Here is a 25,947-nt window from a genome sequence, read left to right as displayed (position 1 = left end):
GACAGTATCAAAAGCAGAGGAAAAAACAAGAGACCCAAAGAATCAGATGGCATTCATCTCGAAACTTGAAAGCCCATGAAATGACTAAGATGCTGGGAAAAAAAAAAGTGCCATAATTAAAATGGCTGATTGAGGAGAGATCCAGTGAATGCCAGGGTATAATCTGCTGGGAGCCTTGCTAAAAACATTGCTGGAAGAAGCCAGTTGTACATAACTGGGAAACACAAAGCTTGATGAAGTTGCACAGGAATTTCAAAATGCAGGCTTGCTGGATGAACGCTTAGTTTCAGTGGCACACAGCAAGTTAGCACACCACCAGAGCAGACCCAAAGCTGCTCCCCCACAGCCCTGGGCACCAGTAGATCTAAAATTGTCATCACCTGCCCACACTGAATCTCAGGAAGCTGCCAGGCATAGCCATCACACCAGATGCAGTCCCAAATTTTGACAAATCCCAAAGTAATGGAGATTAAGAGATTAATGGTCTGATTTTCACTGTTTTGACTTCACACATGTGCTGCTTTATCCAGGTCTGAGGCATCGTGGCAGCCCAAAGCCTCTGTGGTGGATTTGGGAATGGGGGCGGCTGGATTTGCTGAGCTGGCAAAGAGCTCCAGGAGGTCTGTTGGGGCAGCTACAGAAGCCACTTACAGCATCTTCATAGCACTTTCTGACTGCTCCTCAGCTGCAGCGAACTGGGATGCTCTACATTTTTAATCCATTTCTATGCTAAAAAAAGTAGATTTTCTTGAACTGCCTGAGAAAGTGGTCTGGGCTGAAGCGGGTTACCTTTTGCAGAAGGGGACTGGTGCTGTCACACAGGGCATGATGGTGGCTCAGCAGTGTCACTTCAGAGGGGGAGCAGAACTACACCAGGGAGCAAAAGCCTTAAACCCCCCCAGGTTAGATGCAGGAAAGTGCATCTGCCTGTGTTCAGCAGCATGGCAGGAGGGCAGCGCAGAGGGTGTCAGCCTGAGAAGGACTGGAAGAAGTGGGAGAATAAGGGAGAGGAGGAAAAGGCCTGGGGAGCAGATGCTGTTGTGAATGAGGAGGCAGAGTGAGCATCCCTTTGGCTCATGCTAGACCTAGAATAGCTAGAAAAACTAAATCTTAGTGGTTGCAACTAAAGTAACACCTTTAACTTTACTCTGTAAATTCCGAGATGATTGATCAAAGAATTGAGAAGAAAAGGAAAACTAGTTTTACAAAACATCACAAACTACAATGCTTCCCAAGAATACCCTCACATAGGCAGGTAGGACTAAGTTTGGCAGTACCAGAACAGCTTCGTCAATGTTTTCTGGTGGTTTTATATTATTCTAAACTCTGCCTCTGAATAGTCATCAGTCTTTTTTCCACTGTCCATAAAGCATATGCTATCTTGGATCTTAGTTGTATGAGGTTAACAGATAACCTTCTTATTTTTTGCTTTCAGTCTTTCAGCACTTCTGCCATTGAAGATCCTCTTCTGCATCTTCAAGTCAAAAAATCTTTGTGGCAGATTTGGCATTGCCTGTAATAATTTATGAATGTGATGTGTTGACATGTTTACTGTGTGCATACATTGAGCTACTTCAATAGCTGGATTGTCAAGATGTGTACCCAGGAGAGAGAAGATGGATTCAGGCATACATTTTTGAGGAAACACTTGGGAAACAAAGCAAGCACTCTTCACTGTTTTGGCTGGGGCCCTGCTAGGCTTGCTGGAGAGGTTTCCCTGGGAGGAATGTGGGCTCCTGGAAAGCAAGACATGAAAGACCCCAGAGAATTTACAGAGGACCATTTAAACAGAGGTTTTTGAGAGTAAGACTCCAAAAGGGGTTGAAAGTGCTCAGATCTGTAGATGTTTACTTTAGTAGACATTGGCAAGACTACAAGATAAAGTGAATGTGAAACAGTTTTTAACCAACATGCTTTATTTCAAAGGTTAAATGGCTCTTCTGTTTTGAAAACATTGTTTGGGTCACACAGGAAGGCTGAAGGTCTCTGTTCTCACGTGAGCCTGGAGAAAGTATGGGGTATGTAGGCCGGAGCTTGCTGTAAGTATGTGAGAATCAGATTATCCCATCCATGGAAGGCTAAAAACTCAAGGCCTGACATAAGCAGAGGGTAACTTAGAAAGACCACTGACAGCCAGAGATACAGCAGTAACCATAACAACACCATCATCTTTCTTATAAGTCCTCACACGTAATTCTACTAATGACTTGTATTAAACATTTAAGCCTTAGCATTCAAGTGATTCATATTTGTTACAAAAAAAATGTCCCATTAACACAAAGTACAAGCTGAAACAAAGTTAATGAGCCCTAATGCTTGCAGGATAATTCAAAGTTTAAGGGTGATATTAACAAAAATAAAATAAGGAAGAGTGGAAAAAATCCACTTTCATTGTCCACCAGAGAACCTGAGTTTTATCCTTTTGGTTCATAAAATCAAATCTATTGCTCAAGTGACTCTTACGCTGTTAAAGTAGTAGAAGAACACATATATGTGCATAATTAAGTACCCCTATGTGACCATAAAAGGTCTGCCTGGCTGTCCATGGGGAATGCGAGTGGGACTTGATTCATGAGCACGGAAGAGGGAATGTCATTACTGTAATGCCCCTGTGTTTCACTACTTTGTCCAGGGCTCAGCCTTACGTGGTAGAGTGCTCGGGCAGGCAGCACCAGAAACAGGAGTGTTTCGGTGCAGAGTCTGGGCCATATGCCCTGTACATCTGAGAGGCAACAGTAAATTGACCTGGAACTGCATGAATACTTGTCCTATGAAAATCTTAAGTATAACTCAAGTCAGGCATACAAAAAACTGAGGCACTAGGTATATTAGGAATATCTGAAAATTTAGATGAATGTTTTTTTATTTGCCTTCTGGTTTTGCACTGTGAGATACAAATGGCAAATGGGTAAGTGGAAAAAAAGTCACTGACATCTTTCTGCCTTTGAAAATGGGTGATCTGGCTTAAAGCATTGGCATTTTCATCTTTGTGTTCAAATGAGGAGACCAAACAAGTTCAAGAAATTAGAAGGGTAAAGAGTACATCTATAGAATGACGTTTTGGAAACAATGAGCAGTTGTATGGTGACCAATTTCCAACCACAGTTATGTTCACTTTCATGTTGCCCCCATTAATCACAATACCTGGCCTGGGAGCCCCCCAGCCATCTCAGTCATGATAAACAAATTTGGAAGCGAAAAATTGAATGGTAACAACACAACACAATGGAGTTGTGGAGCAGGGCACGCATGGAAGCACTGTGCACATCTCCTGCAACGCCTCCTAACTCTGATCCTTGGTAAATAATCACATGGTGCTACAGCAAGTCCTTGAAGAGATATGAGGAGGTTTATAGCAGGACCTACAGCTACTTTGTAGATGCAGCCAAACTCCTTTTGAGCTGCATCCCCCGCGGGACTGGATTTGTTCCCAAGAGGGATCCCTGTGGCAAAGTGCCTCTCATCTGTCTGTCCCTGGAGGAAGCACGGTGCTGTGCTGGCAGCAGAGAAGAGGCGGCAGGGGCATTTCTTCTTGAGATAGGAGGGGAGTCACCTGTGCCTTGGGGCTGCTCTCGGGGCTGTAAATTCGGGCGAAAGGCCAGAAATCATCCAGGCGCTGCCAGCTGGAAAGCCTGGATTTACAGGCTCTCCAAGAAAACAAGGCTTAATGAAAAACTTCAAGGAAAATTAGAGAAAATGGACTGACATGGACATGAGAAAACATTCTACAGTGTAGATCGTAAATTTTTTCCCCATTTGGAGAGAGGCAAGAATTTTATATTTTATCCGACAGATACAGATAACAAAGCAGTCCTCTACATGGGAGAGTTAACATTGCTAAGATTGATACAGGGAGACAAGATGCACTTGAAGACATAGGAAAACTGCACCTCTGAGAAAGTCTCCACTATTAATATTTTTCCTTTGCAAACGTGGGTCTTCTAAGACACTCTTTTCTTTAGGAAGGATCTAAATGAGGAGGAGGTGAGAAGCAGAGCTACAAAGCATGTAAGAAAGCCTCAAATACATGAGTGGGAGGAAGGAGGAAGAAAGGAAAGAATAATGAAGCTTGCATCACTGGGAGCAAACAACAGAAGGGAAATGCATGTATTTGTGGCTAAATTTTGCAGGAACTTAGGCTGAGGTTTAAAACTGTTGTGGTTAGCATAGATACAGGCACAAATTAATTCAGACAACCTGATCAAAGGACAAAGAAATGGTATTACCGATTTCATTAGGAAAATTACCTGGCTTAGAGTTAATGGGCAAGCACAGGGAAAAATGACTTCTTCGTAACGTTGATGTGGAGGAGCCCTGCAAAAAGTAATCAGCACCCATAGTGTCTATGATGATTACGTGATTTGGGGATTCCTTCAATGGGGCCAGGATTTTGCCTTTCATGGAGACTCCTGTTGGCATCTGTGGGATTTCCTTATGTGGTGATGTTGCAAACAGATATCTGTAATTTTAAAAACAGTTAATAGATATCTTGTTATTAACATGGTGCCCAGGGTCCCCAGCTCTAGCTGCATCGTCAGCTGAGCCCAAATGCTCAGCTACTCGTGAGGTGTTTTCACTAAAATTAAATTAGATTTTTCTACTTCAAGAGCAGCTCCAGTGGCTACCACACCAATGGCTACCCATCTGAACAAGGAAAACAAGCCTGGAAAAGGATCCTGGGATTAAGTTTATTCCATACCTTGCAATTTCTTGTCAGTGCTTTGTTGTAAGGGCACCATTAGGCATTCAGTGAGCAGGGCTGATCTCTCCTGCTGCAGTCTTATGGATGTTGCAGAGCAGTCAGTAGAAATCTTCCAACCAAACAGAATGAGGGACTTGCATGTCTTAAGCAGGAATCCTGTGGGATGGCAAAGCCTCCGTCTCCATGTCACCAAAACCACCTATAAAAGGAAAAGTGTAACTTTGTTCAGGAAACCCCAGGGCTTTATACACACTTTGGAATACACTGAGCCCATCCACCCACTGAAGACGCTAGCATCAGGGAATCAACAGGAGGTTATGGCCATCTGCACAGACGAGCAGTGCACAGGGATACAGCTAGGACCAAGGTGGGAGCGGGGAGACATTTCATGCCAGCAATTTTTACGAATGAAAGAAATGCACTGCTACTTCAACCTACGCAGGCTTAATCAAAATCCATCCTGAGACAGCAAGAAAAAAGGGCAGAGAAATGATGTTTCCATTCCCTTCTACCAATAAAGCTGTATTCCATACAGATACAGAAGAACATTCCTTTTTTGTTTCAAATTGTATCATCAAAATTCAGAGTTGCTAGTTTTTGTGTATTGTTGACCTCCGAAGGTCATGCTGGTGCAGAATCTGGGTTCCTTTGTGACATTCCCACACCAAAGCGTGTTGGGGCTGGGAGCCCCATATAGTTGAGTAGCGGAATTTGGGTAGGCAGGAAAAAGTGTTGGCAGGACACAGCTCTCGTCCTGCCCTCTGTCCAGACTCAGTGTCAAGGAAAGGATGTATCCTTCAGGGAAAAATAAATCCCATTGCGTCCCAAACCAGTCATTCCCACATTACGGCACAATAAATTGAAAGGGATAAAGCTAGGCTTTTCCTATAATCGCTGCAGCATTCGCACGTACCTTGAGTTATCACTCTGTGGGGCTGTTTTGAGAAAGGTAAATTTACAGTGAATAATTACATGGCCTTTACAGGCTTGATAGTTCCCCGGGCACGTGGCAGCGCTGACGGCACCAGCTCCTTCCCAGCCCCTGACGGGCCCCAGTTCGGTCCAAAGCTCCCTCTCCCTGCTCCATGGGAGCCAGGCAGGAGGCAGCCGGAGCAAGCTGGGATGGGAGCTGCGGAGGGGTAGAAGAGCGAGGAGGAAGGGGCAGGAGCTCTCCTGGCGCAGGGGATTGTCTCTGTTTTCAGCTGTAAAGCACACACGATGGTGAGGTGCCAGGCCCCGGCCGGAGCTCCCAGCCGGTAAAATGATAAGGAAAATAACTGACAGCTTTAGTTCGGCGTGTCTCCGGCTCCAGACAGCAGAAGTCCGGCTCCAGGGCACGGAGGTCGCTCACAGAGTGGTGGCGCGGGGCTACCCCGGGGGCCGTGCCCCGGCGGTGTGCCAGGGGGACAGGGCGGGCACACGCGGGACAGCGGCCCCCCGGGGGCTTCCCCCTGCGGGGAAAGGCGAAGGCAGCGCGGGGCCGGCCATCCGCCGCCTCCCGCCCTCGGGCGGCCGCGTCCCCACGCACCCGCGGGGAGCGGCGCTCCCGGCCCGCCCCGCCGCCCGCCCGCTCCCACGCTGACCCCTCTCCCGAAGTTTCCTTCGGGGAGGCCCGGCCCGGGCACCCGCCGCCAGCTCCGGGGGGCGGCCCGGCGGGGCGGGGCAGGGCGGGGCGGGCGGGCGGCGCTAGGGCCCGGCGGGGCGCGCCGCCGCCGCCGCCGGGGCTGGGGGGGGGGGGCCGGCAGGCGGCGGCGCGGGCTGCGGCTGCCTGCCGCCGCGGGGCGCGGAGCGGGGCCGGCCGCGGGGAGCAGCTTACCCCCGCGGCGGCGGCGGGAGCCACGGGCCGCGGCGACGAGGTAACGGCCGCAGCGAAGCGTTTCGCGGTGTCATTGGGAGCGCGTGCGGGCGGGTGGGTGCCAGCCGGCCGGTCCCCGCGGCAGCCGCCGCGCCCCGTCCCTCCCGGGGCGGGGAGCCACGGCCAAACTTTTGGGGCTGGCGGCCGCCGCCCGGAGGCCGCGGCGGGGAGTTCGTCGGGGCTGCCCCGCGCTGCCCGCACCCGTCCCGCCGCCGGCGACGCGGAGGGCGGCGGGCGGCGGGAAGGGCGCCCCGGGGCGAGCGGGGGACGGCTGCGGGGCGGCCGTCGGGCCGCATCCCGGGCGGGCTGTGCCCCGGCAGCGCCGGCCCCGGCTCGGCGCGGGCGCCCGGACGTGGCCGCGGCGGGCGGGCTGGGCGGGAGCGACGCGGCGGCGGCCCCAGCCGGGCCCCGGCGGGCGCTGGCGGGGCAGCGGCGCAGCCGGCGGCGGGCAGCCACCCCGCCGCTTCCCTTTTGTTCCGGCGTGCCGCCGGCTGCTGGATCCGCGCCCGGCAGGGAGTCGCTCGGTACTTAACGGGCTCCGTCCGTGTTTGCCCACACGCCTGAAGGGCATCCTCGGCGGGGGCCGGCCGGGGCCGCCAGCGAAGGGGTTTCCCTGCGCTCGCACCGGCTGCCCTTTGCCTGCCCTTAAGCTGGCGCTGAACTTACCTGGACTTACTGTGAATTAATTTCCTCACACTGCGTGCGTGTGTCCCTGCACTCGGGAGGAGGGTTTCCTCGGTGACCCGCCGGCTGTGCCGCGGCCAGCGGTTACCGACATCCTCCAAGAGGTGCCTGTGGACACGGCCGGCGTGCGCGGTACCGCGCGGCGGCTCGCCAACCCAGTTTACCGAAACTTTAATTGCAGCGAGGCGCCGCTGCGCCGCGAGCCGTTTGCGTCAGAGCGGCCCGTTACCCCGGTGGGATAACGGCGCCGCCGAGGCGGGCGGTTCTCGCGTGGGGAGGGCTCCTGCTGTTCCGCGGGGTGAACCGGGAACCGCCATGAGCGAACAATGGCGGTTGGTTTGTGTGGGCTTGAGAACCCCAAGGCAGTAACGGCTGTGGCGGGCGCGGTAGGTCGGGCGGCGGGGCCCCGGCTCCCGCGGCGCAGCCCGCCCCTCGGCCGGCCACTGGCACGGCGGCCGCTGCAGCCCCGAGCACCGGGCCCTGCAGCCCCGGCCGCCCCAGCGTTACCGTCAGCAAAGTGGCCCCCGTGGAGGAGAGGGACTGTCCCAGGAGCTGTGCAATCTATAAACACTTTTCTGATTGGTTTAAAAATTTAGACACAGGAAGCGGATGGTATCTAATAACAGACAAGTGGAGACACTGTTGTCATGGAAACTGAGAAGACTACCCCCCCCCCCCCCCGTGTATTTAAGAGAAAAAAAAAAAAGGGCAAAAGAAAAAAAGTCTGCATATCATCAGAAATGCCTGCAGACCGCCTTGCCTGCAGTTGCCTTTCCCACAGCATCTGTTGAAACTCGAGAACGTGCCTGTCAAATCAAGGTCATTTTACAATAAAACCCCGCGCCGCCGCCTCCCCTCTTCCCTCTCTGGACATTATCCCTATCCCGCACTTTCCACCCAAGGAGGAGCCTGGGGGGTGCAGACCCCCTGCCCCGTACCCACCGGCTGCCCTCCCTGTGGTGGCTGTCCTGCCCCAGCCAGGCCTGCAGTGGGAGGACCACGGGGATTAATTCCCAAAAGTAGCCAGGGATGACTTTTTCATTTAATCAAATGACCAGGCCACCTTGTGGGAACCTGTGGACTGGGAAAGAAAGCTGGAATTGGTTACATCTCCCTCTGTTCCTCTGCATTACAAAGGTATATTAAAATGTAATGATTGGGACTTGAATATTAAGGGTGTTTCACAACTCTGCCTCACCTGGGGAAAAAAAAAAGGTGGCAAATGGCTATGGGAAACCCTGTGCAATTGCTTTTAATAATAATAAAGAAAATAACCATTCAGTTATAGCATGCTACTTAAGGACAAAAGCAGAGATACAAGAGTAAAATATATTTCATTACTGATGAATGCAGCATGAGAAAATCAGACTGTTATTGTGGTAAATTGAAGTTTTACTTTGCTGGACTATTGAAAGTTTATTGTGTGTGAAGGGAGAGCGCTATTTTGCTTTTGGAGCAGGAGAGAAGTATTTCACAGCAAACTCACAATGAAGGTTTTAATGCTTTTACTTATGTTCTTGGGCAGCAGCTGTTGATTTTAGTTTGTGATGGAGAGATGTCTTTGAGCATTCACTGCATTTTCTCTGAAACATTTCATTTTGTTGCTCCCTTTAATCTTCATTTTGCAGTGACCAAGCTGAGAAAAAGCACTTGAGTGCTTTATCCACTGTATAAATCATCACTTTGAAACCTTTAATGACCAGTTTGACCTCTCTTGCCCCTTTGCTTGCATTTCACTTCTTGCATTATTATTTCTTAAGAAAACCAGAGAATGGTGAGCAGGTCTTATGGATCATGAGGTAAATTCTGCAGGGCGCTGAGGCAGAGGTGCTTGGCATCCTCTCTACCCACACCCTTGCATCTTGCTGTCCAAAAAACCCAAGGCCTGGCTTAAAAATTTGGTTGCGGGCAGAGCAGCCTAAAGGGATGGTAGAGCTGGAGAGAGCAGCGCCCGCTTCTTCTCGAGGAGTCCCATGGAGCTGGGGGTGCAGGAGCTGGGACCCCCCACCTTGTGTTGGGGAAGGGCATAGGGAGCTGGGTAGCTGCGTCTTTAATCCCGCTCGTGTCTGATTAGCCAGGTGCTGCTTTTAATTGTTGTGGAGTTCAAATGGAGAAAGTTTGGCTTGGTAGCGAAAGTGTGCTTGCTTCTAGAAGCGAATTTCCTGTTGTCGGGAGCAGCCTTATCTGCAGGAAGGTTTGCCGGCAGGAAGTGTGTCAGTTACTTGTTTTTACACAGTGAAGGAAATGAGCTGGATTAGGTACTTTCTAGATTTACCCTTCACTGTCCTCTGTGTTTGTGCTACTCTATTTATCTCTAATGGTTTTAGTTTGTGAAAGTTTTATGATGTCAGTGATTCCTGAGGGAAATGCAAGAAGTTAAATGCTTGTGTTGCCTTGCCGTTTTTTGCCGTGATAAAAACCCACCCCACCAACCTCCCTGGGCCACATTTTCAAAAGTGTCCAATTTGCAATTTATACTTTTTGAGCCTCATTAATGATACTCAGATAGGCTTCCCCCCCCCCCCAGAATGAAAGATCAAAAAATGCACCAGTTACTTTACTAATAGGAGCAGCCCTTACACTTCTGAACTGCCTTTCATCGTGGATCATAAATCACTTAACAGAAATTAATTTTTTAATATCCAGAGAAGTTGTATGAGTGTAGGAAGCCAAAACGTAGCATTTCACATGGACTGCACAAAATTGCAAGGCAAATTAGGAGCAGAGCTTATAGTCAAATTAATTGCCCTTTAATTAGCAATTGCTTACGGATTAAAACTTTGAAAATGTGTCTACCTTTCCCGAGTGCACCTGTGCTAATGCGCTAATGCAGTGTGTATATATTTGGGTTGTGGGGTTGGGGGTGAGAATATAAGCAGTGGTTCCAGAAAATACCAGTCATTTACTGGTCCTTGTCCAGCCTGGCATGGCGGGGATGCCAGGTTGGAGGCTTGTACGATTAGACACAGCTTTGAACGAAGGTCCAGACTAAAGGCAAGAGCTAGGATTCAGGTCTTTGTGTTCTAGTAAGCAGGGAGGTTCAGGGAAATAAACATTATTTCTCCAATGTTGGCTTGCAACAGAGTATTTATGGTGTTACCCTGAACTTTCACAGAGGGTTTTGAGAGGTAAATGTGGAAAAGTTACATAAACTTGTAAGAAGCTGCCTGGCATCCTCTGTGGCTTTAAGTAGTGATTTTTGGCATAGGAGCTGTCTTGGTGTTAGGAGATGTTCCTGGCAGAAGAGGCTGCCAGGGCTGTCCAGAAGCCTAAGCTGGGCTGGAACGGGACCATCCTGGCTGATGCTGGTTTGCCAGTTCATGACTTCAGACATAACAGAGTGCAGCATGACTTTGGCCACAATTTTGAAATGTTTCTAATGAAACCATGTTTGGCTTGCTACCTGGTCTCATGGCCAAGCCCAAGTAAAACTGTAACAAAATAATGAAGGGCTGGGAGGTGGCGGGGGAAAGACTCCAAGAAAATTTCATTTAAACCTAAAAGTTAGGGCCCTGTATTTTTTTTAGAAGCAATCAGCTGATTCTGGGAAACTGCCCTGAAGCTCTGGAAGGCAAGACAGTACTTGGGAAATTACTCTCTTCTAAGCTTTGGAAATACTACTCCATTTAAGGTGCTTGAAGTTGAGCTGCCAAGCATCAGGGCAGCTCAAACCCTCCTTAACTGCACTATAACCGTTTAGCGGTCTTGGGACTTTTAATTGATCTGGGCTGAAGCTGGTTGTCTAGCCTAAAGTTTGCACCTTGCCTGCCTGCATAGCCCATGAAGGAGTGAGTCTCCCTGCACCCTGGTTGTCCTCCTTGAGGATGGGCACAAAGTGGTGGGATAGCTCTGCTCTGGAGGTGGCTGGTGAGAGGGGCCATGGCTGGACACATGACTTTCAGGTGGTTAAAGTTGTGTAGGACCAGCCTTGTGTTAGCCCAGGCACTGGTGCACGTCTGCTCACCGGGGGTCAGTTTTTCCCCACCTCTCTCGGGGAGGAACAGAAGTGGCACATTATGCTCTTTCAAAACTCTCCATAAAGCTCATCTATTCTGTAATGTCTGCAAAAATTGGATTGGGCTAAGTATGCTGGCGGCGAAACTTGTGCTTATTATGCTGGACAGTATTTTGTTGTGCTTTCCTTTGTATTTCTCTGCCTGTAGTCTAAGAATGTCTTTGCTGGCGGTGGTGTTGCTCTGTGTCGGCGCTGGCTGCAGGACGGCTAGCCAGCCAGCAAGGCTATGACCTGTGGTCAGAGTTGGTAGGTGCCACTGGATGGAAAGATCTGCCTAGCTGTTTAACGCTGTTGCTTTTTCCAACATTAGCAGGAATTTACATCAATGCTAGTTGATACGATGAAATTTCCAACCCTGGATGTTTTTACCTTTCACTGAATATAGGTTAAAACCAAATAAAGATAGGTATTATTTAAGGACCAGGGTGGTTTTGGCCCACAAATCTGCCTTCCTTTACCCACCTCCCACATGCTGGGTTGTGGTGGGTCCCTGTATGTGAGCTCTGTTTGCTCAGGCTGAGCGCGAGGTTCCCTGGTGGGAGCCTAATTGCAAACTCCTTACCTGGCACCTGTTTGCAGATACAGCCCACTCACGATGTCTTGGCATGCTTATTTTTGTTGCAAGGAAAATACACCAATCTTCCTAAGAGACAGGGCCTTACGTATGAGGCAATCTAAGCTAGATTCTGGAAAGCATTCCACAGGATGGCAGCTTTATTGAAACTTGCTTTTTAATACAGTATGGCAAAGCTGTTGCTCTTTTTAGTGTAGTCCTTTGCGAGACCTGCACCCGAGCAGTGGCCTCGCATCTCCTGTGACCCTGCCTTCTGTCTCAGGCTCGCAGGCTCCTGTCTCCAACCCCTGGCAGCTCTGCGGCTCCCCAGTACAGTGCTGCTTTTTGTTTTTTCTCTTGGGCTTTGTAGAGAGGCTAACTTTTTCCCTGGATAAAGTTGGCTTCTGGCACACCATGCGGATGCAAACTCCCCAGCCTGACCCATCCTTGCAGAGTTATGCTCAGCTTTACTCCCCTCAGTAAGATTTTCTCATTGCCAATTTAATTGCTGGCTGGGCTTGCTGCGGAAAGGAGCAGAGGCATTAGAGGGGTTACAAGAGGTTATTAGAGATGGGAGGAAGCTGAAGGTCTGACCCATCCAGATTTAACTGGATTAAATCTCATTTTACCCCCAACTCCAACGTGTTTTGATCTGGGTTTTACAGTAGATCATTTGTAGAAGCTACCCAATTAATATGTTAATTTTAACACCAGATTTTGTAAAGCTTTTTTGTTCGAGGTGGAGAAGGGATGCAAATGTTTTGATCCTATTTTTATCATTATCTTCACTGAGTTTTTCCCACTCTGTGCTTTGCAGAGAGAAGCGAAATTTTAATAATTCACTAATATACTTTCACTTCATTAACATTTTATCATTCTGGCATTGTGCATATGGTGAACTGCTTAGTAGTCTCATTAAGGGGCCTGATCTTGCCCCCATACTCTCAACATTTCTCTAGGTGTGGAAAACCCTAAATGTAGGATGCAGGTGCCATTCTGCTTTTTGGACAGAGTTTTTCTCTTTTTCCAATAGATAGTAAACTGAAAAAAATGTGCAGGGTTGGAGGGTTTGTTGTTTTTTTTTTTTTTTAAATTATTATTATTAATTTACAAAATGGAAACATTTATACAAAGATAGCAGCAATGTGTGGGTTGGAGCCACTTAAGCACCAAGCCTCCCGCCATTACAAAACTTAACTGTGTGGTCTAGAGAGCATGAAGGCACAGGGTGTTATTGTGGTATCATTTGCATCGTTTTATACTGTGGCATGTTTGGTTTAAGCAGGGATTTAGACTGGTGTTAAAATGGTTATGAAACTTTCAGGTGCCTTACCTGGGATAGCATGGTGCTTGGTATGAGGATGGCACAAATAACATGTAACACTTCATGTAATCTGGGTGATTAAGTACATAAATTTGCAAGTAAGTGCCTGCATTGTGTTGAAAAGGTGTTTTTTAATTGTGTTCTAATCTGAAATGGGTGTTGAACTTTCATGGGGACTCTCCTTCCCTTTTTTTTAGCATAAAATAAACTTCTGAATCAGTGCATGATTTGTTACTGCTAATTAACTGCTATTAGCACACCAAATTACTTTAGGCCTATTCAGAAGACATAAGAAGCCAAGCATGGCTGAGGAGTGGAATGTGGGTAGGTACAAAAGGCTTGAGAGTGGAAGGAAAATTTCTGGGTTGTGAGCGGCAGAAAACTTAAGGCCAGGTAAGAATTTCTGGAGGAATGTGTGTGGCTGTTGGGCGACCAGAAGACAAGAGATCACAGTAATAAATACAGGAGATGTTGAGGGACCGGGCTGGAGGTTTTTACTTGTCAAATAGAATATATTTGCTTTTAGAGGCACCAGGACAGAAACTCATCTCTTGTAAATTGATATAACGCCATTGGAGTTAGTGGAATTACACTGACTTACACCAGCTGATGGTCTGTCTGGTGGTATTGAAAGAAGAGTTAAGATGTGAAGGATGGGGGAACTCAAGAGGCTATAGACCTGAACAACAGGGAGGGTGGGAGTTTGTTCAAAAGTGAGAGAGGCTGGGCAAGTGAAGAAAGATCATAAGGTCCATTGCAGCTAGTGCTGGGTTTGCTTTGATGATGAGATGCCCAGCCAAGAGATGTCAGCAAGGCAGGCTGAGTGATGGGCTTGGCTGGAGAGGAGAGCTGGTGACAAAAGGTAGGTTTCTCATTGGCATGGTAGTGATTGGTGTGTGGGTGAATAAGATCACACACAGGGTGAGGAGCGGGGCCGGGGAGGAGGCTGAGCCACAGCAGGAGCTGGAGGAGACGACTGTGGAGGTACAGAGCAGTTGCTGGACGAGGATGAGGTGGGCCAGAAGACAGTGTCTCGTGAAGCCAAGGCAGGACAGAAGTCCTTCAGTCTGGAACAAGGAATAGAAAAAGCTTACCAAATATTATTTAGGGTTAAGAAGAGAAAGGGAGTGACATTGACTTATTTAGAGACGCGAGCTGTGAATAATCCTACTACAATTAGTAAACTTTGAAAAGCTGAGCTATAAATAAACTACCTCTTTAACTGGTGTGTCTGATTACCGGCCCCCCTGTCTTCTGTTGCTGCAAAACACCCTCCTGTCATGGTGCAGCAGACCTTAATGTCCCGGGGGTGGTTGTGGCAGCGTCGCTAATGGCCACGGTGCTGCTGTGGCCGCCCATGCCCAGCTGTGCGCCTCGCCGTGCCGGGGGTGAAGGGGCCAGGTGCCCCAGCTTCCCCGGGGACCTCCAGCTCGGTGCTGTGCCCACTGCAGCCGGAGTGTCAGGGGAGGCACTGCAGTCAGGTTATTGCTCAGGAAAGTCTTAACAGGTGCCGGGAAGTCACAGGGTTTTGATCAAATACGGCAGCGCTGTAGCTGTGGTTGCTGTACCCTGGTTATTAGGCTTCGTGTGGAGGGGCAGCAAGCTGAGCTCCCCTCTGGTCTCCGCGTCTGGCGGGAGCAAGGCTGAGGCGTGATGGAGAAGGTCTGAGGAAAATACCGCAGCTTCAGTCTGTGCTGTGACAGAGCAGGTCTTGCTTTGGACATACTTCACCATGGAGTAACTCTGTGCAAGGAGGAAGAAAACATGGACTGGAAAAAATGAGGTAAAATGTAGGGAAAAATGAGCTAGAATATAGAAATTAGGCATGTGTGTTAGGATGATCACCCTTATTTACAAGCAGGTCTCATTACTGGAGCAACTGAACCCGTTTGTAGGCCCTGGGGCCTGCTGCAATGACTGGAAATGAGACTGGCTAATGGTACCAAGACAAGAAAAATTTTAAAAAGCCCCACAAACGTATCAAAAGTGAAAAGTAAAGTGTATTTTAAAAATGGCTTTGGTTTTTTTTGTAAGCCAGGGTGCCATTTCTGATAGGTAGGGGTATTCCCGTTTCCTGCTCATGACTCTGGAGATCTCCCTGCCCAGCACCTCAGAGGCCACCAGCCTGGGTTGGAAAGTCAGTGTCTTTAGAAACAGAAAACATTTTGGCTTCTCAAGTGGAATGATTTATTTCTTTCCTAGTTATATCGAAAGCACATGTTGCTGTCATCTCAGCAGTTTGAGAAAAGAACTGAGCATTTTGAAGTGAAAATAGTTGAGCGGTGACACCTGGGGAAAGCAAGGAGGGGTGTGGAGGGCTCAGAGGCGCAGTGATAGGATGTGATGCCTTTCACCACAGGTCACTCAGGTGACCAGAAGGCAGTAGTTACCCTCTGGCAATGGCTATCAGCAGTTGTAGAGCCAAGGGGCTCTTGCCTGCTGCTGGTCCCACACAGCCCCTGGGATGTTGAGGGTTGGCGTGAGCTTAGGCAGTGGCCTTGCTTTCGTTCCTTATGGGCTCGCAACAAGGCTGTGCATGCTCAGAAATCACCCACACTGATTAAAGATGCTGGCTGTAGTATCAGGCTTCCTAGTGGTTTGCACCTGTATAGTCAGGTTGGAGAGTTGTACAGAAGTGTTGAAGAGATGCAACAGATGAGGGAAGGGGCAGGCACAAGTACATAGGCCTTGAGCCCCTTATTGAGGGGATCATTTTGCTGTGCTAGTAGCAAAGGCTTTTTTACCAGAAAAGCTGCGTTATCTTTTGTCAAGGGGCTGCACAAAATGGCCTTTGCTATGCTGATAAGAATAGTATCAGTCTTGCCCACTTGCCCTTTCTCTGTGAGGGGGTTATGTCCCAAGATGGTGGACTCTGCCCACTCTGCATGGGGGCTGCGCTTGGTTTATTTAGGCCAGGCTTCCTTCCTTCTTGCTTTTTGTGCAAAGTGCTATCTGCTCAAATGAGGATGCTTGTTCATGGTGTGACGTTTGCAGTTCAGGAATTGCTTTGAAATCTGGAGCAGGATTTTTTTTTTCCCTCATAGTAATTTTCATTCTGAGTTTGTGTTCAGTCTTGCTGCTATTAGCTACTGCTAATTGTGTGGGGGGGTAAGAGATGGGGCCACAGAGCAGCAGGGATTGAAAGGACACAGCTCTGTCATAGACATAGTGTGGAAAAAAGATTTGCTTTCTGACTCCAAAATCCTGCAGCCTAAATAAGGGATTTGGAGCAAAAATTTCTGTGATATAGAAGTCTCTACACCATTATAATTATTTGTCCTGCTTTCATATTTCGCATGCTTTATATAAGTTCCTGTCACCTGCTAATAATATATGAACACTGGGGAAATTTGGAGGGTATGCACAGTGTTATGGGCATTTCTCGAGCAGCTGCTAATGGCCTGCTTACATTCAGCAGATTTCTTACTGTTAAAACCACTTTCAGCACACGAATGAATGGGCAGGAAACCAGGTAAGTATCAATTAATATAGACAGAAATGTCCCACCTCTTGCTCATTCAAAACAATGCTGACAAAGTCAGGCAGCAGGACTCAGTTCATGGGTGGTTGGGAAAAGCTTGTTTTACTTCAAAAGCAGAGTTTCGTTTTGATGGAGACTCTCAAGGTACTAGTGCTGGGAATTAAACTTTTCTTTCTGAACTCAAGGGACAGGAGTTTCAGCCCAGGTGCAGCATCTGTAGGTGAGGAAGCACCTTGACTTCTACAAGTGTTAGAGCAAGCAACATGGCACTTTGGAGAATCTAGCCAGTTGTTCCTTCTGGTGCCCATGAGGGCCTGAAAGCTTGCAAAAATTTAAGCTTGTCCCTTTTCATGCCCAAATCTGTCGACTCCGATTGTCTTAGCTGATTTCAATGAAGATTTTGCCCAAGCAAATAGCTTGGCATTTGATCATATAGGTTGTTGATGTTTAAATTCCACCTTCATGTATGCGTGGGGAGCTGCCGTTGGGCACAGTGGTGGCTGCCTCTGATTTTATGGATGCAGAATTTGGTGCTCCGTTGCTGTCATTGATACAGTGATGGTGATAATGGTTATTATTAACTTGTATTCCAGTGATAAGGTAAACAGTGTCAATATTTGACTCTTCCCCAGCATCCTCACTCTCTCAGGTGTGTTCTCCATTGATACCAAAGGTGATCTATGCGAGTATTCCCACTCTGGCAGTGTAAGTGATGCACATATGGCTCTTTGGAGCCAACAGATGAGAAGACTTTTTTTATACACAGATATGCTTCAACATAGATTTATATTGCTGTAACTGTGTAATCTATATCTTATTATCCAACATGCAATACATTACTTAGATGCGCAAAATTCAGTGCTTTACCAGGCAGTGAAGTGAGGAGCAGAGGGCCAGACTCAGCACTCTAGGTGCAGTGTATTGGCCTTTTCTGACCTGTAGACCGGTAAGCCCATAGACTGGTCTGGTGACTACGAGAGCAAGTGAAGATGGGGTGTCAATGCTTTTTTCTTGTGGTGATAAACGGATGTCTAATGAACTCAGGTAGCAGCCTTTGCATGAGTTAGCCTACTCATTAGATCTCTGTCTTGGCCACTGTGCTTTACAGAACCATAAGAAGCTAGTTGTCTTTATGTTTAAATTTAATTGGCCACCTTTGTTAAGAAGGAGATGGACAGACAGACGTGGACAGCAGGATGATTGAAGCCTTATTTAATATCCAGTAAAGCTAACCCTCTTTGCCTAAAATGCCTAAGTAGCAGCCTAAAGAACTGCTTTGTCTGTGAGCTGCAGAAGAAAAAACATAGTTAGGTTACAGAAATGCGTGTAATGAATTTATTACAATCTGTAACTTACCACTGCCAGTAGTTATCCTTCATTACTAAAGCAACTTCCTTCAAGATAAAGTAACAAAACATACATTTTCTTGTATCTTTGTCAGTCAGAAGCCCAAGAAGTGATTTCTATTCCACTTCTATTTTGTGGTGTAAAGTAATGCAACTCAACTGAAGTCAGAGGTGGATAGCTGGGGAGAAGGCAGCGTCCTTTTTTGACTAGAGAGCTTTAATGCAGCATTGTTTTATTTCTGCACATTAAAGTTAATAACACAGCAAGTGTATTTTGAAGTTAAGTCTTTCTAGGATCTCTGTATGTTAAATAACTGCGAACAAACTTTATAGTCACTCTGTAGGCCCTCATGATATATCATTTTGAGCTGCCTTCTATCTATTACGTTTTATCTGCCTGCAAAATCCATTTCTAATTCTAGCCATATCTCCTTTGCGATCACTTGCCAGAAATCTATTCCCAGGATTCTCCTTATTTTAGTGAAATATCTCGGCTTCAGCACCTTTCCCAAGGTGGCTGATCTAATCACAGCACTATCAGTTATCACTTCTCATTTCCTTTGCTAGCTCTGTCAAATGCAATGCACAGCCTAACAAAGTGACATTCAAATACACTCAGTGACCAAGGCTGTTGCCCTCTTTTTTTACACCATAAAACTGGAATTGTATGTGGCTTCTTAAACCATGCCCTTTGCTCCAGGAATGCAACTTGTAAGGTGCGTTGTGAGAAGAGTTAGTATTAAGTAGATGAAATAGCTGCCTCTCTGTTTGTCACAGGTAGGTTCTGTTTATAGTGACCATCTGGATATTAAACCCCACATCCATGACCTCTTTTTTTCAGGTAGAGGAGAGCAATGCTTCATTCCTGCCAACTGGCAAGAGAGCACTACCTTACTGTCAGAGAAATAAAATTTGTCATCTTCCTGTTCCTAATCTCAATTATTGTCTGTTTTCATTTACATATGTATGTTTCTCTTTTAAATATGAGTGTGACTGCATGCAAAGGTCTGCACATATCAAATAGGGTGCTTGTGTTTCTCAAGTAAGTAGTCACCTGTGTAGTGGGATCCTCTGTTAAGGTTAAATGTGGTTTCTATGGACACAGGTCCAGCAATAGCATCTTTTTTCTTGCCCCCCCCCCCCTTTTTTTTTTCTTTTTTTTTTTTTTTCTTTGGGTGACAGACCTCTTAGTGTTATCTTAGATTGCTATCACAGACTAATACTTGTTTTAATAAGTGTGTGGCTGACTACTCCATCCGCTCTGGAAGATAGTTATCCACGTGTGTCCTCACAGCCCTTCCTGCTTCATGCCATTTAACAGATGCTGTTGCTTTGCAGCAGTCTCATTTCTCCATTGGTTTTTGTGAGGGCTGAAGCCTAAAGCCTAAATATTGCTTTTTTGGAGAAAGCAGGGAGCAGACCGTCACCAGACTTGCTAGGAGTGTGGGGAGAGCCCTCTCCATGCACCTGTCCTTGCTCCAGAACACCATGAAGTACAACACTTGCATGGTGCTGGGAGTTTACTGTGGGCAGCACAGTTCTGGATTTCTTCTGAAATCATACAGCCTGGTTTTTGTTTTTTTTTTTTTCCCCACTGTGTGAATCGAATAAACCTATCTTACAGTCTGCAACAGATCAACACGCGTATTTTCCCTGTAACCTGTTAATAGGTTGCAGAATTGAGTTTATTTCAGAGGGCGAGGGGAAAAATTAGGAAGACTGGTTCTTTTTGTCAGTTTAAAACCTGTCTGGTTTGTTTATGGCCCAGCATACAACACAAACCAAGTGCTCTGCATTTCTGTTCTTTGGCACATGTTTTAATGAGCTGTGTCACAGCCTGGCAAGATTCCAGGGCAAGGTGTTTGCTGTCCCTTCAGTTGGCTGCAGAGGTGCAAACTGGGGAGCATCTGCCCTAACAGGGCATGGCAGAACAAGCTTCTGTGTGTCATTAAATGGTAATTTCCAATGCAGCTAAATAACAGGGGTGGTGTCTAATGGCTTAAAAAGCTCCTCATTGCTGCATTTTTTTCTAGCTATTTCTTCACTGTAGGAAGGTAGAGAAATCTGTGTTAAAATAATAATTAGATGCTGACAGTACTAAATTTCCACCCAGTGTGAGTTGGCAGCAGTTGCAAACCAAAACATTAGGTCATTAAAGAAAAAAAATAACTGATTAAATACCTCTGTATGATTAGCTATTCTTAAAAAGAGCATGTGGCTGTAGTAGAAGGGTGTACTTGACAGCAGCAATTGCTTTTTTGGGGAAAGGTAAAATACTCAAGTTGTAATGTGTATATATGTGTGTTTGAAAGGATTTCTTGCTGATCTCTAGTTCTGGGGATTTATATCTTACTAATCATCCATTTTTAAAAGCCACCACGAAATCTCCATGCCAGGAAATATGTAAAATCCTTTCAATATTATGCTTCTGGAAAGAACAGTTAACAGTGACTAATGTGCTCGGGGTTTTGTTTTGGTCTTTTTTTCCTCTTCCCTGGCTAGACAGAGCTGATTTTATACTTGAGAGTTGAACGGCCATGGTGGACCTTGCTGTAGCATTAATGATATTGAAGCACTACAAGACTCAGAGGCTGGCTGCAGTGCACATCCTGCAGACATACAGGTAGAAGTGTTTCTGTCCCAAAGAGCTTGCTGCAATGGGGAGATACGTGAAATCGGGTGAGGACGTGGATGAGGGAGAGGGGGCGATGTTGGGAACAGAAACCCCTGTTTTCCCCATACCCATTTGTGGTCAGAGGTCCACTGCTCTCAGAGGCAGACTGAAGCTGGCTCTCTTGACTATATTTCATAAAAGCACTGTTGGCTTAAGAGACTGCAAAGTAAAAATTGTCAAAAGGTGCATTCATAGGCTGGCACGTCTTACCACCTGTTTTCTCCTTTGATGCACTTTACCATATATTTGCTCCAGTGTGTTCTGTAGCAATGTTTTAGGGGCTGATACGTTCAGGACACATATGTCTGGAGCTCTTTCTGGGTCCTCTTTTAAGGGATGTTGCTGGAGCTAGTTGCTGGGGGGAGAATCTGGTGCTGGTGGGGACTTGTGCCACTGCAGGAGAGCTGTGGCTGCTGCTGGCCCTGTGGGAAGCCCTGGAGCTTGAGAGGGGTTGGTGGGCTGCTGAGCATCCCCTCTCCGAGTGCTGAGTATCTCTGAAAGCTGTATGACCTCTGTGGCCAAAACATACTTCCCAAGCATGTCCTGAGTGTGGAAAGATGTCCTGGTTGCTGTAGCTCCTGCTCCCATTGTATCAGAGCAACTCGTGGTCTGTGGTGTGTGTATTACGGTGCTAGCCCTGCAAGGCACCACAGGGTTGACCTTCCCTCTCCCCTTCTTCTGGCCCTTCCTTCCAAACTTACATTTGAGAAACTGAGGAGTAGAGGGGTTGAGGGAGGTTTTGTAAATTATTTCATGCTATTCAAACTATTGTTGTAGTGTAGGGTAATACAAACATTTTTTATATTTATAAACTCCTGTCTCCACCCAGAAGTTGCGTATAAACAGTGGTCTCACAAACATAATTTCTGCTATCTGAAAGATATAGGGAAAAGGTTCATCTGCAAGGGTTCGAAGGAGGCTCACATCATGTGCTTACAGGTTTACTCAGCACTTTTACTGGACTCTCTTAAGGTCAACTGGAATATTCATTTTTCCTCTGGGAGTTGTATTAAGTTACATATGTGGTTTTTTTTCTTCACTATGCATTCCAGAAGGTGATTTCTCAGGAAGAGTAGTTCCAGTTTAATCTCTGGATTATCTATTGTTTCTTTTTCCCCCAAGATAAAGCGGCTGAATAATCAGGCTTAATTCAGGCAGAGCTCGGGACTATGTATGGGCATATGTATAGGGATCCAGGTTTGAGGAGTACTGCTTTAAGTTGCAGTGTTTCAGCTGTAGTAGCCTGAGCTCATCAATTTTGAGGTGAGTGCAGGTGCTCCAGTGAGCCTGGCTGCTACTCAGGGGTCAGGTCCCGAGTCCCCTGGAAACGCCCCAGATTTGGAAAGCAAAGCAATAAGCATATTTCTGCAAATGTAGAGCAGTGAATTTTTTGCAATTAAATGCAGTGACCAAGAGCAAATTTTGGCCTGTGTCTCTCTCCTGTACAAAGATGTGCCAAGCAAAGAACAGATGGGGTCACGGGGCTGCCTGCGGTTGTCTGAGTCCCGGTCTGCCTCCATCCTGGCCCTGGTTGGAGACAGAGTGACCTGCTTACGCTTAGTCTGCTGTCTTTCCTGCCCTGAAGCTTCTGCCTCAGTCACAGTCCTGCAGGGTGGCACGTGCAATGTGTTTTGGCCGGAATTGTCCCTCCACAATGTGCTGTAGGGGAGATAAAGTCCCTCTGCATGGGGACCCTTCCTCATGAGAATTTGCCACCACTAAACCTTAGTGACAGAAATGACTCCGAGAGCCTGGCCTTCATCTCCAAGTTCATTGCGTCCTTGTAGTACTAGCACAGGGTTGAGACAAACTGTTTCTCTGCTGACATTAATGTACTTGACCCTATAGACTGCAAGGTAGCCAAGCAGTTACAGGCCATTAATCTCCAGTTACTCTTGTCAGGTATTACATTCATTAATCCAGGGCCAAACAGCAGTTTAATTGTCAGTGTAGACCATGGTGGGATTTTTTTAGCTCCTAGTTAGTGCCAAGTTAGAATCTTGTTAGTAGTGTTTGCAACCATGTGGACAGATGCCCTTGAATTTCATCAGTTGCTGCACCAAAGCCAGGGCTTAGCATTTGTTTATTCACTAAAAGTGTTTTCAGAACCAACCCCTTTTCCTGTGGTTGGGTGACTGGTTCAGTGAAAGCCAGTTGCTGCTCAGGTACCTGTAATAGGGGCTGCCTGCTTTTAGGCCTTCTACGTAGTGCACCGTGTAGCCTGAGATACCTGAGAGGCAGCTCCCAGAGAGCTCTCAACTAGCTGGTCTGGTTTTTCACCCTGTGACCCCTTTGGGCACAATTGGGATGGAGATGGGTTGCGTTAGTTCAGCACGTTCACACACTGATTTTATTGCCTCACTTTGCAGAGCAGAAATGCTCCAGGCATCCCATGGCAGAAATTCCCTTTATTCTTGGATGCTGCCCAAGGGTTACTCATCAGAACAATAATTGCTAAAAAATAATGATGCCGAGCACCAAGACTTACGGAGTGCTTTGATATGCCAGGCTGTGATGATTGTATATAGAGGGGTGTCCTTTTGTAGCTTGAATTGCTATAAAAGGCTTCAATAGCCTTTCTCTGGCAAATTGCTGCTACCCATAGTCGGGAGTATGAGCGGATTTTGCAAGCTCAGTGCCACCATATGCATGTTGATCTGCGGCTGCTCTGGAGGTGAAAACTGTTTATGTTTTAATACATTAAGTTCTGCTCGCACCATTCTGTGTGGAAGTCTTGTTTTGAAAGTATGAGGAAAAGAAGAATGTGGAGATGTTTTAACACAGCAAAAAGCATTTTCTTCCTACACAGTGCCATTTCAGAGAGGGAACAGCTTCTCCTCCTGTTCTGTTTTGGTGTAGGTCTCTCTCTTCTGAGATTTAAACATATGCTTATAACAGTTCCTCAGCTGGTGTGTGTCTGTTGACATAGTATATCTACTTGACATAATGTGCTTTCTGTGTTTACACCTGATGTTTTTGCTGTGCGTCTTTAAACTTAGCAGACTCCTCAAGTTTTAAATGTGGTCCTTTAACAAAGCTGCAACATGGGGGCTTCAGATTTTTTTTTGTTTTCATGAGAAGAATGTTGGCATAATTACTAATAGGAAAAGAAAAATATTAAGAAGTTTCTTTTTATCCTGGTGTCTATAGGATTTCTTATGTCCCATGAAGCAATTGCCCTTATTCAGCAGATGGGGACCATGATGCTCCAGGTAGCTGGATATCACCTAGCAGTCTGTAGCATACCTGGAGCAAAACCCAGATGTGCTGGGTATCTGTGAAGTGTTGTCACTGCAAGGCTTACCCTTCTCTCAGGAAGCAGCCTACAGCTGGAGGCAGGTCCACACTGGGGAGGCACACAGCACGCTCTGGCTTTGCAGCTGGTGCTGCTTCAGATCTGGGGCAAAGCAGGGATTTCCAGAAGTGCGTAGGTAAAGCTGGACCACAAATCCATTGAAAATCTGTGTTTTCAGGGAAGTGGCTGAGATCACTTGCAAACTGTCACTGTCCTTAGCAGAAACAGAATGGAGAACATCTGGGAACTGTTGGGGCTCCTGTGCCTGACCATTGGAGGCTTTGCTTTCAGGTTTTGTTTGTGGGATTTTGTCCTAGCTGAAAAACAAAATTCGAGGAGATAGAGTAGCAACTTCAACCTCTATTCAGGCCATCTGCAGAAAAGATGTTTCTTTTGATGAAATGAAAAGTGAATGAAGGATCTCAATGACTTTTTGGGATCCTGAGATCATCTGTAGCAGGATGACCTCATCACCTCTGTTAGAAACTCTGAAAGAGATTTTGACAGGCCACAGAAACTTAGTTCTTTAATTTTTGTCCTCCTGAATGCTCCTGATGTCCTGTTCATCCTATGTCCCATGCATGAATTCTTCTGCTAATGAAGAAAAGGAAAGAGTCACAGATTTTGGTCTTTAAAAAACAAGAGCATCTTGATTTTGTTATATTTTTGGGCAGGCTGCAAGGCTGAAGCTGAACTTGTCTGAGGATAAATGGATACTATGATAACTGAGAGTTTATTAAGTGCAAATAGAAATAAGGGGTGCCTAAATTGTGTTGTTTGGGTCTAAGACTTAAAGCTAGTTCAGCACTTACTAGGACCACTTAAGTCCTTTAGGCTGATGTAGGTGACTTCCTGCTGTAAATACCATGCAGTTTCCATTTTATGTGGTTTAATTTCATTACAAAATTTCTGTTCATTCATCTGCTCTACTATGATTTCTTTGTGTATTGTTTAAAGGAACATCCGTCTCAGGGTTTTTGCAGGCTGATACAAAACCACCTTGGTGCTCAAGACCTGCCCTCATGCCACAGTTGTTCCCACTGTTAGGGTAAGGCAATCAGAGGATTTCCATCCCAAGGATCTGTCCTCTGCTACTGCGACTTGTGGCCTGCAGTCTGTTTTGCTGATTGACTGGATACCAGGCAAAAATGAGTTCCAAATCAAATATAAGAATAAATGCAGTTTCTTATATTACATTGTAATAACAGAAAATAGTATGCAATATGATAAAAAGAAACAGTACTAGTTATTATGCACAATATGATAAAAGAGCAACAGGCATGAAGCATCCAGTCATTACTGCAAATCATTACAGAAACTAAGAAAAGGATACATTATCAATTACCACCTTAACTTCATCCAGGCCCATGCTTCAGCTGGGAAGCCCCATTGCAGCCAGCACCAGGAGTCTCTCAGTAACTGGAAAAATTCCTACACGGTGTGTCCACCCATAGGTGAGTCTTCTGGCCCAGTCCCGGAGCTTGCCCGCCTTTATACTCAGTGAAAACCAAAAATAGTTTACATACCTACTGTATGCAAACTTTTAAGTTTAGGCTAAGTGCAGGTGTGCACTATCTCATAATTCGTAAGGTTCACGCATGCCAGGGATGTTGGCCAGATGCCTTAGCATGGTGGAGTTACCGTCATGACATAGCTGCATGCAATATTTATTGTCTGGATCAGGGGTCCTCAAACTACGGCCCGCGGGCTGGATACGGCCCCCCAGGGTCCTCAATTTGGCCCCCGGTATTTACAGAACCCCCCCACCCCACCCGCCGGGGGCTGGGGGGGGAACCAAGCAGCCGCAGATGACTGCCTGCCACTTCATCCGCGCGCTGGCCCCCTGGTTAAAAAGTTTGAGGATCCCTGGTCTGGATGTTCCTGCTCATATCTTGATTGTTCACGGGGCTTAAGACAAACACCACCTGCTCATTAAAGTTGTCCTTGAGCTCCCTAAGCTCACTGTCCATGTTAAGTGATCCCTAATTAAAGACTTTTTCTTAAGCAGTAATCAATTT

General features: G+C 46.7%; 1 protein-coding gene and 1 long non-coding RNA gene across 2 annotated transcripts in view; one reads left to right on the top strand and one right to left on the bottom strand.

The window, feature by feature from the left end:
- Positions 1-1,831: 1,831 nt before the first annotated feature.
- Positions 1,832-7,792, bottom strand: LOC106112768 (uncharacterized). The gene is made up of 3 exons (XR_003556371.2): positions 7,224-7,792; positions 4,700-4,901; positions 1,832-4,459 (listed from the first exon to the last, which is right to left on the bottom strand). It is a non-coding gene; the product is annotated as an uncharacterized LOC106112768 (long non-coding RNA).
- FOXN3 (forkhead box N3) overlaps positions 6,416-25,947 on the top strand; it is a 212,151-nt gene continuing 192,619 nt past the window's right edge. The window contains exon 1 of the mRNA XM_055814567.1: positions 6,416-6,558. The gene's annotated coding sequence lies outside the window, so the exon portion shown is untranslated. The remainder of the gene's footprint in view (positions 6,559-25,947) is intronic.

The sequence above is a fragment of the Falco peregrinus genome, chromosome 1, assembly GCF_023634155.1.
Source record: "Falco peregrinus isolate bFalPer1 chromosome 1, bFalPer1.pri, whole genome shotgun sequence".
Lineage (NCBI taxonomy): Eukaryota > Metazoa > Chordata > Aves > Falconiformes > Falconidae > Falco > Falco peregrinus.
The sequence above is the reverse complement of the archived record's forward strand: the minus strand, read 5'-3'. Positions and strand labels throughout refer to the sequence as shown.